Source organism: Protopterus annectens, chromosome 2.part1 (genome assembly GCF_019279795.1).
Source record: "Protopterus annectens isolate FY-2018-M chromosome 2.part1, PAN1.0, whole genome shotgun sequence".
NCBI classification, from domain to species: Eukaryota; Metazoa; Chordata; order Ceratodontiformes; family Protopteridae; genus Protopterus; species Protopterus annectens.
The window spans coordinates 1,605,057,593-1,605,070,863 of NC_056729.1; positions in this window are offsets into that span (position 1 = coordinate 1,605,057,593).

The window sequence follows — 13,271 nt, forward strand, 5'->3', positions numbered from 1 at the left end:
CTAGTCATTACCAACATGAGTGACGGTTGTTCCACACCTGAAGTCAGTGCCTCATCGGTCCGATCCTACCATAAGCTAATCACCCTAGATATCCACATCCTGCCCCCACCCCCATTAAGGAAACCACAGTAAAACATTTCTCCAAAGCCAACTTCATGCTTCTTAAGACAAAAGTGGTGAACTTCATGACACCCATGCAGATGGACAATACAGTTATGACTACTGAATCCTACACAATTGCACTTTATAAGCACTTACACGAGTGCATGGATCGTACTATCCCAAACAGGCCCAAGATGCTATGCTCCAAAAAAAGGAAGCCAATCTGGTGGTCCCCTGCCATAAACAAACTGTACAACAGAAGGAAGAAACTGTTGTAAAAGAGAGTAAAATCCCATGCGTGGAGGAGCTCCCTGGTCAGCCTCAGTAAGAAGCTGAGATCCCTCATAAAATCCTCCAAAGCTAGTTATGAAAACAAAATCACCACTGATTCTAAAGATAACCACAAAGCATTCTATAGCTATGTCAAAAATCTCAATGGCAACACTCAGATCTGCTCTGAGTTACAGCACAATGTCACTAAATATACAGACCCAACTGATATTGCCAACATCCTGACAGACAGGTTCAGTGCTAACTCCCCCCACCTCTCATCCCCTAAAGGGCCCATCTCTATACCGGAAGAATGCAAAGTTCCTGCAATCACGGCTGCACAGGTAAAAAACACACTCTCCAAAGCCAAGAACACAGCATCCATGGGACCAGACAACATCCCAGGCTGCATTCTACATGAACTACAGAATGAACTGGCACCCCACCTAAGTACTATGTTCAATCATAGCCTCACCTCAGGCTTTGTGCCTGCTGAATGGTGCACAGTGATGGTTATCCCACTTCACAAGAGGGGAGCCACCACAGACTCCAGAAACTACTGCCCCATTTGCCTGACGAGCCTGGTCTGCAAGGCCATGGAATGTATCATCATGGAACATATAAACAAAGACAAAGGTAATCTCCAAACTCTGGACCCCACCCAGTTCTGGTTTGTAAAAGGCAGATCATGTCTCCTAAACCTGATAGACTTCTTTGAAGCAGTCACCAAAGCCATAGACGAGGGTAAGGTGATTCACACAGCCTGTCAAGATCTTGCCAAGGCTTTCAACATCATCCCCTACTCTGGAATTATAGATAAACTCACTAAACTAGGTATAAATCCCTATGTCACAAGATGGGTTGCCAACTGGCTCACTGACAGAACCCACACCGTGAAAGTAGCAGACTCCAAATCCAACTTCATACCAGTGAAAAATGGAGTACCACAGGGTTCAGTCCTGGGTCCTCTCCTGTTTGGTATCTACTTCCCTGAAGTACAAGCTAACAAAGTTCGCAGATGACTGCAAACTAGGAGCCATAATCAAAACTCCTAATGATGTGGACATCCTACAAAAGGGCCTCACTGAGACAGATGCCTGGTGTCAAAGCCATGGCCTCAAGCTCAGTGCCAAAAAGTGCATTGTCATCCCCTTTGGTAAAAACACTGTACCCATGAACTACAGCATAGGCGCTAGTGTACTTAACACTGAAAGTGTGATAAGAGACCTTGGGACACAGATGGACAGTAGTCTCTTCTTTGATAATCACATCACCATAGTCATCAGGAAATCCTTCTGCATGGTACACTTCATCACAAAAGGTTTCTCATCCAGAAAAAGACAGGTCATTGTTCCCCTCTACTCATCACTCATTAGCTCCATTATGGAGTACAACGCCCCTTTTGGTATGTACCTCACAAGACATCTACAACAACTGGAAAGGCCGCAGAAATACCTCACAAAGAGGATTAACAGCCTCAAACAGATGCCCTACGCAAACCGTCTCAAAAAACTCCAGCTTTACTCCATCGCATATCGCCTACTCAGAGGTGATCTCTGCCTAACATACAAAGCTATGTCAAACCCAGAGCTGTTGGGCATGCTCCACTTAAAGAAATCCCAATCCCACCGAGCTACACGCTCTAGGGACCTAAACCTTGTCACCACAATAAACAGAACATGCCAGAGGGATAGATTCCTGTCCCAGAGACTTCCCATACTCTGGAATAAACTACCTATCTATATCAAACAATGCTCCTCATTAGCAGTCTTCAAGAAAAATCTTGATGATTGGATGGGAAATAGGAAATTCACCACTGGGATCACTTCTGTGGCTCTGCTCGACAGTGGCACAGGAAAATAATTTTCTTGGGTGGCAAAACCCAGGGTACTTTTTGGCTGGGCTTGTATAGGCCCTAGGGCCTTTAGCTTAGTACCTACCTATGAACCTATGAACCTAATGGGAATACATATGCATGCTGTTATAACTAATCCTGAATATTGTTGACTGTTAATAACCCATATCTGTCATAAACCTGTGAAAACATAGCTCGTATGGGAAGGACGGTCCCAGCGGACCCACCTGTCCTACCTCATCTGGCCATGGCACCGGGCACCAGCACATCTGGGTCCCAGCCTAGGTACTCCTCCTCCTTGGGCCCTGCACCACCTTTGGGTGGAACCACTGCATGGAATGGGGCTCGCCCCCACTCGGAGCGGGCATGTAAGGGAACCTGTCACCTGTCAACAGATCTGGGCAGTGGTGCATAGGGAGCTCGATCTGGAGTGTCGAGAGCAGCTACATCAGCTTGAGGGCTGAGTGGCGCTATTAGAGGGTGAGCCTGCCCCTCCTACACAGCCCCCAGTACAGTCACCTTTGGGGCCATGAAGGTGCAGTGGTGACTGCCCATGGGTGGAGATCTCAGTCCCACTGTTTCCAGTTGGGGGCTCATGGGCTTGCGACTTACAAACACCCCTCCCTGTCCAAGGTGTTTACCCCCTACATGTGTCATATACCGGCCCTGTATGCATCTCATTTGTCTTGTCTGTTAACCTAGCCAAGCTTCCTCCCCAAATATACCTACTACCCCTCCCTAACATCCCACTCTGACCTGAAAAAAAAGGGCAATCTGTTCCCAAAAAAAATCTCGCCCTATACATAGCTGTCCATTTTGCACATGAGTCCACTGGGCACATGTAATCTGGTCTAACTGGCATCACAATGAACATATGTTGTCCTCACCCCTCTCCCAGGGGCTTGAGGGTCTAAATGTACCTGCAAATTTAGTGTATATGCACAGCTGTTGCTGTAGAGGAAATGGGCAGATATGGACCTTTCCTATACCCTTCCTGAACATGCCTAGCTATTTTCCCTTCTGTCTTTTCCTCTTTATGCCCCTTTTTTCACCACTTTCCTATCAACCCCTTTTTCTTTTCTTTTAAAGAAATTAGCGTGGGGGTAAGGGGCAGTAAGCACTTTTAAGCAGCAGTAAGTGGGTTTGAATGGGTTTGCTTGATAGTAAGCTATGCCAACACAGGTTGAGCAATTCTGAAGCTGACTGTAGGAAAACATAAGCGGAGGCTGGCAGTGCTTACCGTCTCGCAAACTCGTGCAAACCCACTTACAACTGCTTAAAAGAGCCTTAATCACTCTGTATCCAATGTCCCTTGTTCTGCCCAGCAACAAAATAAATTGCCTCTCCAAGGCACGAACCCAGGACACTGCACTCCATACACAAACTGATTTACTACTAAACCATGGTAGATATACATAACCTAATGTTTTCACAAACATATCATCCAGCACAATCAGTCAACAGTACAGGAAATGTACCAATATCATACCACACAACCTGTTAATGCAAGAAGTCTGGACAAAGTATACCACACTGTGGGTACAAATAGGGATATATGTCAACTAATGCTCTAATACATTTAAAATGTTGCTAGTTACACAGTTATACGTATTAGAACACATATGTAGATGGAGATGAAGTTTGAAACACAAGAGTGTTGGCACTAGTTACTGAATTCATTGCTGCGATCATCCATGTCAATTGCCAAGAGAATGAGGTACAGGCCAAAATATGAGCTGAACATACATGGACATATGGACAGATATATATCTGTAAATGTAGACAGATAGACAACTATATGTAGATATATATATATATTTATGTATGACTCACAAATAAGCATATAACATCAATTGTATATAGATACATACATATGTTCATATGTGTGTAGATATATATATATATATATATATATATATATATATATATATACAGATGTATATATATATATATATATATATATATATATATATATATATATATATATATATATATATATATATATATATATATATATATATATATATATATATATATATATATATATCTATATAGTTATATGAGATATATATAGGTACATACACATATACACAGACAGAAGCTATTAGTAGCCATACATATGTAGAAGTAGTGTGAAACTACTGGCTGCAAAGTATATCACTCAGCCACAAGCCCTTTAACTGCCACCTGTGACATGTGTAGTGTGGCAACCATTCCCACAAATGAGAATACTGACATTAAACATATACCCACCCACAATTCAAAGGACATGACACGACACACAGGTATTCATACACAGATAACCTTTATTTGTGTACTATACCATAATGTATGCCAGTACTTACACCACATAAGGTTTGAAATATGTAATCAGTGATGAATGCAAGGCCCACACAAAACAGTAGATGCAAGCAATGTGGATATATACCATACTATGCTGTCCAGGCCAAGGCCTTCAATTAGTACAACAGTAGAAACAGGATTTGCCTTCAAGATACGTAACAATCAACAATTACAGATGTAGTTCAGCAGCCTCAAATTACACTCTGTAGTCAAGCCCTAGGGGGAAAAGTAGCACTTATGTTAATTTCACAGTATCTTGTACAGAATATTGTTTAACCTAACATCTCACTATCACACTGAATGACCCTCATATTAACAGTTATATCCCTGAAAAGGTGTCATAGCCTTGGTTAATGGCATTGAACCCCCCCCATAAAAGGCTGTACAAGGGCAAGGAACACTGGGTACCACACACTTACCTCTGGAATGTACAAGGGCATATATGTGTTCTCCAGCTGTTGCCCCCATATATATGGACTTGACCCAACAGTTGGTGTGGGAGTCCATGACATGACTGGGATGAGAGCAGCAATGCTAGTGGTAAATAATGACAGGCCATTACCTAACAACCCCTTTCTGTATCACAGCAGGACAATGACTGGCATATATATGGAGGACAGAGGCAGGAACATAGGGCCATATTTGCATTATTGCTGTTACACACCCTGGACATTGCTGGTGTTACAGGCTTCGTTGCAGCATACCCTTATGCAGGAATACGACATTGAATTTCAAATGGATGTAGTCATGTACTGATAGCACTCAACAGACAGAATGCCACTGATATATCTAGGACAATACCTCTGTGGTGCACAGACAAAACCTAACAGCCAATCCCCCAGGTATCATATGGATAGGCCCACAGTTGAGAGCAATGCAGACAGACAACATTCCATGCAAAAGCACCATGTACACAGAAACCCTGTAAGACCAGCAAGATACAATGCATACAACAACACTACTCATGCTGTCTGTAGGTCTGGAACCTTACCCAAATGTGTATTTGGCCTGTGTCTGCAGGTTCTTCTGTAAGATGTATTGCTACCTGCTGTCTGTAACACTGATGTCCACACACAGGAAGGATTTCATCCATACTCGAATGGTGAAGGGGCAATGCTCACAAAAGTCAGCAATTTAAAGTACAGGGTTGCCATGACAGTGGTTATCTGAAGTACTACACAGCAGGCTGCATGCAATGAGCAACTGGTGGACACTGACTGGTGCAGAGGCCACCACCTGATCATGAGCAGTACCAACAAAAGCATGCTGCAATCTATTTAAACCAGCTTAATCACTCTACTGGAGAGACTGAGAGAGAGAGAAAGAGAGAAAAATAAAAACAGCTTTAATAAAAGTAACAAAGCTCAGGGTTGTGTTACAGTGGAAAAAACATAAAAGGTATGTGAAAAGATATGCATTTACTTGCATGTAGTATATGGCATAGACTAATAGGATGTATAATGTGAACGGATGTATATGTGCCATCAGTACTTGTTCCTGTAATCATGTTCTGCTCAACAACTGCTCTGGACAATAGTGTCAGTCCCTGTGGGTAGTGGGTAGTGGGACAAACCTGTCAACTGTGCAGGCAGCAGTGAATGGCAAATATGTGACCCATGATATCTGTGTTCTATACATTACTGTGGCCAATGTCTGGTGGGGGTATTAATACTTCCATGATAGACACATGGGTGTGAGACCACACCACCTGCAGGACAGTCATATTAAAGTGTAGCATAGCATACCGAACTGCCATAGCAGTATAATATGCTTATCTAAAATCTCTCCCCATATATACCCCCCAATGTCAGTCTGTGTTCACGTGACACCTGTCTGTGTTGCAGCAAGGCAGAACAGTTCAGCTGTGAAGTGAAGAGAGCTACAAGAGTGCGGACCAGATGTTTGTATACACCCCACATACAGATAGATATATGTGTGATACATATTCACAGCTGTGTATGTCTACAGAACCTCAGGCAGTTATACATATATATAGGTATATAAACAACACATAATGATATCTATACATATATGCACATATGTATATATGCATATATATATATATATATATATATATATATATATATATATATATACACACATATATATATATATATATATATATATATATACATACAGATATATGCCTATATATATATATATATATATATATATATATATATATATATGTGTATATATCTATGTATCTGTGTATATATATATCTATCTATATATATATATATATATATATATATATATATATATGTGTGTGTGTGTGTGTGTCGATATATATATATATATATATATATATATATATATATATATATATATATATATATATATAATATATATGTATATATACAAACAGACACATACACACATATACAAAGAGGACATGGTGCCCACCCATGGACAGTCATGACAGCATCTACATGGTCATAAATGTGCCTGGGCTGTGGGCTGAGCAGGGGAAGCATGCATGTTGAACCTTACATATGTGTACTGCATGCCTCCAGGTGATGTAACACATACCCCATGTCTCTGTGGAGCACCCTATGCACAAGACCCTGAACCTAACTGGGTGACAGACATATGTCCGTGTGCTCTATGGGGGGACACCATCCCCTGAGGTGGTTCCACATGAAGATAGTGCCAGAACAGTAGATAATGAGGTTCCATGGTGGGTCACGGATATGATGTGGACTGGTAACATGTGCACATTAGGTGGGAGTGGTGTTCCTTCTGGAAAATAACCCCTACACATACTGTTGTGTAACTGTCATGGAACATATGTGGTTTGTAATAGTCCACACAATCCCAGAACATGTCCAACAGCATGCATAGATATCCCAAATAACACAGAATGGCAGATGTGTAGCAAAGACATAGCAAGCATACCACATGCATATGTGGAAACATAGTGGCAGTGACAATGGCATGCAGATGAAATACTCTGTAACAGCCTAGCAACTCATGTGTCCCCACAGGGAGCATGTCTATAAACACATAGCAGAAAGTGTTGTACAATACAATATATGTCCCAATGGTACATATACCAGAGACATACCACTTACGTTGTCTGAACATTAAGTTGGAGCTGATATGTTAGCTGGAGACTGATATGTGTATTGTATTATGGTAAACATGCCATATGAGTTGCTCAGACATATTCCCATCTTTATGTCTTTCAGGGAGTATGGTGCACCCGAGGAATCCCACCTACGGTGCCTCTGAGAATGACATAATACTCACCAGCATCATCCAGAACTACCAGCTGCTGTCCTCATGGATAAGCCAGGACCAGCATGAGCAAACAGCCATGTGGAACGATGTGGTCCACAGGGTGAATGAATGAGGTGGGGATGCACAACTGTACGTATGAGCAGGTCCGCCATCATTGTAGTGACATGCTCCTCCATGTACGTCGCCATGCCGCTGCCATGGGGGGTGACCACCTTGCAACAGGGGGGCCATAACATCCATTCCCCCCTCACCAGAGTGGAGGAGCTGCTCATGAGCCTGGTAGCACCTACCTGCCCACAAGAGCTACAGACATATACAGTCATGGAGGTGGGTGCTACACACACACCAGACATGGAACATGCAGGTAAGGTTCCAGAGCATATTAGTAGAGCACTGTTGTGTATGCATCTCTACAGGTAGAGCATATCAGTAGACCACTGTTGTGTATGCATCTGTACAGGTCGATCATGCATATGTGAGATGTGGAGTCTGTTGCTGTGTAGTACTAATAAGCAGTTATGCATAATCTGTAGTACTGTGGACCTCAGCTGTTGTTTTACTGTAATATTGCAGCCTCCCTGTAGCAATGCCATAGCTGTGGCCACTGACATCTACTCTATCTCATCTAAATGTAGGTACCTCTGGGATACCAGCAAGGCAGCGGCCAGATGTCGGTGAGTATGGTCTAAGGTCATGCTTGGCAATTCTTTGTGCATGTCATAGCTAAGGTGTAGGCCATGTACACATCAAACACACCTACCCATAATGCATGCTGTACATGTTCACTGACAGAGCACACACCTCACTAATGGGATTACCAGCCTCAAACACGTGCAATACACAGACCATCTCAGACAGCTGTGGCTACACTCCAGTGCCCATTGCCCAGGCACAGCTGACATCTGCCTAACATACACAGCCATGTCATAGACAGAGCAGTTGAACATGCTACACGTAAAGAAATCCCACTCCCTCTGCAAACACATGCTCCAGGGTCCTAAACCTCATCAACACATTACACAGAACATACTGGAGGGATAGGGCCCTGTCCTGGGGAATCTCCACACTCTGGAATGCACTACCCATTCATGCCAGACAATGCTACTCATTGGCTCTCTTTACAAAAACACTTGACAACCGAATGGGAAATGGGGAATTCACCCTGTGTAGTATGTCTGTGCCACAGCCTGACAGGGGCACAGGGGAATAACATTATTGGGTGGTGCATGGCTGGGAACCCCTGTGGCTAGGCTTATGTAGGCCAAAGGACCAACTGATCAGTACTCACCTATGAACCTATGTGTACCACAGGCAACATCAGCCAGGGCTCAGTAATGATCAATAATGGTCTCTACACTTATCATAGGTACAGTACATTGTGTCTGTGGTCAGCCTAATGATATTCTATCACTCATACATGCACTACTGATGATGACATCTGTGAATACACATCAGGCATTCACTAAACACATGTCCACATGTAATCCAGAAACACACAGAGGCTGTGAGCAGCAGCAGAAACACAACTGACACACAGATACACATCCTGCAATGATGTGTACACCTGTGAGGTATGGTGCACAGTACATGCCAGGGTGCTGAACAGATGCACAGCAATGCTGTGGACATGGGTGCAGTTCGTTCCAGGGGGAGGGCCATCACCTATTAACATGCATCACAGCCATGTATAGTGTTGGTAATGGGGATTGACTACAGTTGCACTGCATGCTGTTGAGCACCACATGTCCTGCATGCTGACTTGTGTAATACAGGTTTGTGTGTGATACTGTACTGCACCATCACCTGCTATTGTGTGTGTTATGGGGTGCTGGAGCTGTCTGTAGGTGCTCTCTGGTGGGGTGTATGGGTTGCCATGTATGTTGTCTGTATGGGTGTATGTCTGTGTGTGTGGCCATGTCTGCACATACGTGTTTGTGTGTGTGTGTGTGTGTGTGTGTGTGTACTGTTTAGCGGTGATGTACAGATCTTAAACTATATTCCCTGTTTTCCCCTCACAGGTGGTGAGGTGGAGCTGGGTCCCTCCCACAGGGAATCTGATGTCACTGATACAGACAGTGACCATGAGGATAGGTGTGTTGAAGCACAGACAGGGTCATCAGGGGCTGCTGCTGGGCCACCAATTGACATCCCACAAGTATCCACCCCATCCATGCACACAGTCACACTGCCTCTACATACCTCATCACCGTTGGCCTTAGCTGAGGGACAGTCTGCGTTTGGCATTGGCCAGGACAGTGTGGTATCTATGGCACGTGTGTCAGGACACAGCAGCCATAGCCAGATGTCTGGTGGGGTATTACATAGGCAGATGTTCAGGGGTGCTCATCAGAGCACTGCTGGTCATCATGCCCCTGGCAGACATGCCACATCTATATCAACCACATGCATGTTCCAGGCTGTCATGGAGGCACAGGCACGAATGGAACGGTACACCAGACAGGGTCTAAGGGCGCAGAGGGCTTATCACACCTCTGTAACTGACAGCATCCGTGACCTAGCAGATGCCATTTGTAATTACACCGAGGTCATGGATAGATGGTGGGGTGAGACATTGGATCTCATCCACAATGTCATGTCCATGCATCAGGACAAGGTGGGATGGTTGCGATGGCCACATGGACGTATGCCAGCAACACCAGCAGCTGGAGGTCGCCATGTACGTCCCACCAGTTACAGCCGCTCTTGTAGTGGCAGTACCAGCCCCGGCACTGTGGGGGGTGCTGTCCACAGACTGTCATAACAGACCACATGCATGTGGCCCTGGCCAGTCCCAGGAAGGACCTGGATCCAGTGGACGTCTGTCAACCTTGGGGGACAGTACTCGATCTGGCTTTGTACCTGATACTGCCTGTAGCACCCCTGCCAGGCACAGGTCCCATGTCCATGGCTGGAGACGGTGAACTGCAAACCCTGCCAAGTACAGTCTGCAGCTGTCTCACAAATCCCCGTATAGGGCAGCCACATGATGGAACTGTGTGCCAGCAGACACACACACACACACACACATAAACAACAAACCTAGGGCAACCACATACCTACACACACATCACCATTAGGACATGACAGTACTCAGCCCCCTCACACACACACACACACACACACACACACACACACACACACACACACACACACACACACACACACACACACACACACACATTTTGTCAATTGTTTGGCTCAGCCTAGGCCTCTGGCAAACCAACAACACACCCTGTGCATATGATGATATCTGTGTCACTTCCTGACATCTGTAACATCAATGCAGGGACAGGCTAACATGGTGCTGATGCACAGGGTGACTGTACAACAGTGTAGCAATGGAATACAGTGTAGCATGTTGTCAGCAGTAAAGTGAAATGCTAATATCTTGGAAGGTGTAGCTGTGCAGCCATGATGCATCATAGCTGTAATTAACAATTTTGTATTGTTACCACCATTATCTATTCTGATTGTGTTGTGTTTGTCCATGTGCCACATGGCTGATGGGTGTAGTGGTGTCAGCAGGCCTTCTACAGTGGACACCAGTAAGTGTAGTGGGTGGTACACATGACATGGCTGGGTACAACACACACAACCTTTGGTTTGGATGCTGTACAGGTACAAGACTGTACACATGGAGGCATGTCCACATGCAGGTGACACATCTGTTGCCCATGTAATCCCACCAAGACAGGATAGGCTCAACCACACATTGCTATATGTGCAGTCTGCAATGTGGATGACATTGAACATGCTAACAGCAGGGTGTATGTCCCTTTCCCCACTCTACTGCGATCCTCACCTCAGTAACATGAGTGTGCCAATGCCGGTGGCATAGCCCTACCTTAGGAGGGTGTGAGGCACTCAACTACTGTGAATGGTGTAAACAACAACTAACAACCTGATTACATACACTGTATAGTGTTACAGACAGCTATGTGGGGGATAGACGCAACAGTAACTGCAATGATGGTGGATGTCTCTACAACAGCCACGCCAAGTGAGTTGTAGCAACCCCAGTGTGCTGCACACCTCTACAGTGTGGAGGAGGGCATTAACACATCTATGACCTGTGAAGGACTGTATGTCCATGGGATGGCACCTGCGGAATGTTGGCATTTGCCAAGCAGTCCTGGTGGAAACATATTCTGTGAACGGAGGTAGATCCCTTAACATCGACACACATTCCTAAATGTGGGATGGTGTACAAAAGCCTGCTATGATCTACATAGGCATTGTGCACCTCCTAACCCTCATCTACACCTGTCATGATTGTGTCAAGGAGGTATACCAGGTTCAGGTTGTATTCCCTGCCTTTGACAAGTCCAACATTGGCAGGGTCCCATGTGTTAAGATTACCAGTGACATTGGCCATGGGTTCATTGTTGATATGTTCCATATCCCTGCAGACCAGGGTCATCAGGCAACTGGGTGGACGTTTCCAGCTGACATGGTGGATTTGTGGTCGTTCTTGCCAACATTGGTGAATTCATTGTCAGGTGTAGGCCTGTTGGATTGTATGAGGGATCCCAGCTACATACTGTGCCTGCCCAGGGGGTTCGCCCAACCATGACCCTTCACTTGACTGTACTGCATGATATGTTAGTAATGCCAGCCTGACATCCTACAGGTGGGATGGAGTACTGTTAACATGTGCTGCCCTTGTTGTGTAGGGTCCTGGTTATGGGATCTGCTAAGGTTGGTAGTGTATTGGCTGTTTGTGTTTGGCTGTGGGGGGGTGGATACCTATCCGTGCCAGATGTAAGTTGTTTGGGTCTCTCAAACCCATCAATGGTGCATGTGGACATATATGTTGTGGTTATGTTCCCAGTTCCATCTACAGATGTATGTCCATATGTACCTATATAGATATATATTTGTTTACCTTTGAAAGGGAGACAATCATTTCTTCGAATGGCCCTTTCTGCAAACCAAAAGGACCAATCCGTCATTTGTAATTGCACCACAGTTCAAAACACAGCAAATCTAAAGGCAGCTTTGCTAATTCTCGAACTGTAAGTTGGAATACATATCATAATGCAGGGGGAAAGCCCCCTACACCCCTCATCTGGGGAGCTGGGCCCCCCACAATCCCCCTACTGTGATATACTAACTCTGAGTTCGCACTACAGTGGGGATAGGCAAATATTCCCTGTCATGCAACAGTACAGAGAATGTATACCAACATCTAGATGTCTGTGTGTGTAACTATACTGAAACCTAAACAGATACAACATATCTATATATGCATATATATACATATATATAAATATATATTTTGTTTTACTAACTCTATATACATATATATCACTATATATGCACATATATACATGCATATGCCTAAACTGACAGATATATGTGTCGACACCTATATGTCTACATATACACAGCACGTTACATATGTGTATGCTATGTAGGTATATACAGACATAGTTATATATATGTAGGCAGATTATAT